The following is a 2,944-nucleotide window of genomic DNA, read 5'->3' as shown; positions in this document are numbered from 1 at the left end:
CGTTTCTGTGCAAATGCCATATATTTCCGAAATGTTATTTCATGATGTGCATTGTGTTTACAGCGATGAATCAATTTAAACAGGCATTATTATGCAATAACGATCTATACAAACTGGAACAGAAAAGTTTTCAAGACGTCTTTTATAGATACTTTTATGAAGGGAATTTGTATACCAAGTGATCCTGTCAGGGTGCTGAGTCGACAGACGTTGGGGATGTGGTGTTCTCGTTGACGGTGTATGAACTCCCGATTGGCGTGAGCTTCCGGTGAGAACTTGCAAGCACAAAATCGAGCCGGGAGGGGGTTTCCAGCGACGGTCCTCCGACGCTCAAGTCAGCTCCGGCGAGAAGAGATCGAGGTAGAATAACGAGCGTGAAGACTAGCTATAGTGATGAAAATGCATATTTCCGTTGAAGGTTGGGGGTCCTTATATAGGGCTCCCATGGGGCGCATGCACGTTTTCTGAGGCGTGCATACTCCTCAAAGCATATCTAGTAATGGTCGTGTCAAAAAAGTGTGTCTGACGCCATACCTCAACCGTCCGAGCATATCTCTAATATGACAGTAGAAATTTCCACCGTACGATTCTCTGTCCGATCCGGCCGCCAACCATGCTATTCGTCGACGACACATGTCTCAAGAAGGATAACACCGGCTGCCCCCTTTGTCCTCTTCTGCTCCTTTTGTCTGTTACTAGCACGACCGGGAGAGATGCAGGGACCCACTGCCGTTCGGGAGGGGACATGTATTGGTTGATTCGCAACTCGTCCAAGCGAACAGGTCGCCCAACGCCTCAACTTTCCTAGGCAGACTTATGAGCGTCGGAAACCCGGCTCGCAGTCGAGCTGTTTCTGCGCCGCACCGGGCGTGGTCGTGGCCGATTGGCCAGGTGGCCTTCCGATCGGCCACACCTTTGGGTTGACTATCTTGGCTTTGACCTCCACGTGTCATTGGCCCCTATCCCGTACGGGACTCCACTCTTACTACCGGATCACGTGCCTTCCCCTCAAGTCTAGTCGGAGGCTGAAAGTCTGACTGACTAGACTGCTAGTTTGGTGGTGTACCGGTCGTTCGACCACCGAAGTGAGTGCTTCTCCGTTCGGGCACGGTGGAGGCTCCATGCAGCCGCTCGGCGGCCTTCCTGCTAGGCCTTCGAAAGTTTTGCTTGCCGCTGATTGCCTTGCTGATCCGAGGACGATTAATGCTGACGTCTTCCGGATCTCCTCGGAATTCGTGCCAATCCTTGCCATTAAGGTCGAGCACGCGCCTATGCCTGAGTAATGGTGTTCATTAAATGCCGACCCCTAACTTGCCGCCATGTGGCACTACTGTCGTCATCGTACGGCGAGGGCGTCAGCTCCGATGGGACAGGCGGCGGTTTGAATTCAACGGTCAGATGCCAACTTCGTTCCCGATGACCTGGATCGGACGACTAAGGTTGACCGAGCCTCATGTTTATAAAGCACCGGTGCCGACTCCTATTCCATCGTCCCTGCCTTCACGTGTTTCTTCGACTTCCCTGGCCTCAGCGCTCCGGCGATCTTCTACCTCCCTCTAGGTTTTTTTGTAATCTTTCTGACCCTCTCTTGTGTTCGCGTTTACTTCCCTTTGCTTTCCTCGGTGTCTTTTCTATCGTTGCTCTTTTCGTCAACCTTTTCGACGAACCTTTTGTGTTTTTATTCTCCGATTATGGCCAGTTTGTCTGCCCCCTCTCCTGGCCTTTGGTATCAAATCATGGAGAGTCGGTTTAACTCGGGGATGCCTTTAAACTGATCAATGCATATGACATCCCTGCTGACCACAAACTCATTCTGGCCGAGTCGTCCGACCGGCCTCATGACCCGCTGCCGGCACTGTTACCTTCTTCCGCGACCAATTCGTAGGTGGTCTTAGGTTTCCAATCCACTCATTCATCATAGAAGTTTGCAACTACTTTCGTATTCTGCTCGGCTAGCTCGTGCCCAACTCCTTTAGGCTCCTGTGCGACGTAGTTGTGCTCTTCCGAGTGCACAACATTCTCCTTAAGCCTCAGATTTTCCATTATGTTTACTATCCCAAGCTCGGATCGGCTTAGTTTTTTTTTTGATAAAATGCCTACCTCTAACAAGCATTGGAAAGATCATTTCTTCTTTTTGAGTTTACCCGAGCCGCCACCCTTCCGAACCCAATGACAAACTTCGCTGCCGACTCCCCTCGACCTGAAAAGGTATAGGACCGAGTCTGCTTTTCTTCATGCGGCTAGCCTGCTGCCCGGACTGAAACTGGACATCCATAAGTTGCTGCCCGAAGGGATGCTGTATCTTTTGGCTTAAGCCCGATCCGAACGAGGCTTCCGAACGACCCTGGTAAGAAATAACTTTCTTTCATTTTCCTTGAGTCTAACTAGTTTCTTTTCTCTTTCTTATAGCTAAGACCATGATGAAATCGGTGGTGTTCGGCATATTGAAACGCAAGACCGTCAAAATAGAGGCGGCTGCAGCGCAGGAGGCGGAGAGACTTGGCATCACCCTGGTCGGCTCTCACGAATGTGAAAGCGAAGAAGTGCAGACGGCGGGCGATGCGTTTGCCGCTCGGACGATTACTACTGATGTAGCTGGAGAGACTGCTCCATCGAGTACGCAATCGGCCACTCGGCCTGAGGAAGCCGAGTCTTCCGATGACGAACTCCCGTTGGTTGGACGCAAACGCCACCGAACGGGCACACCAACCTGCTCGGCCACCTCAGCCGTTCACGTGTCCGAGCATATGAGCGATCCTCTTCTGGCTCCAGCGACTGTGGAAGCGCTGTCTTTCGACCGGACCCCATCTCAAGGAGACTGGTCCTCCAACTCCGTCGTTGCTCAGCCTCTCAGCTCGCTCCCTCCGGCTCATCGGGTAATCAAGCATTCTCTTATTCGCTCTGAGCCGGTCGGACAATCTTCTGCCCCCTCTGCGTCCGCTCA

The sequence above is a fragment of the Zingiber officinale genome, chromosome 1A, assembly GCF_018446385.1.
Source record: "Zingiber officinale cultivar Zhangliang chromosome 1A, Zo_v1.1, whole genome shotgun sequence".
Lineage (NCBI taxonomy): Eukaryota > Viridiplantae > Streptophyta > Magnoliopsida > Zingiberales > Zingiberaceae > Zingiber > Zingiber officinale.
The sequence above is the reverse complement of the archived record's forward strand: the minus strand, read 5'-3'. Positions refer to the sequence as shown.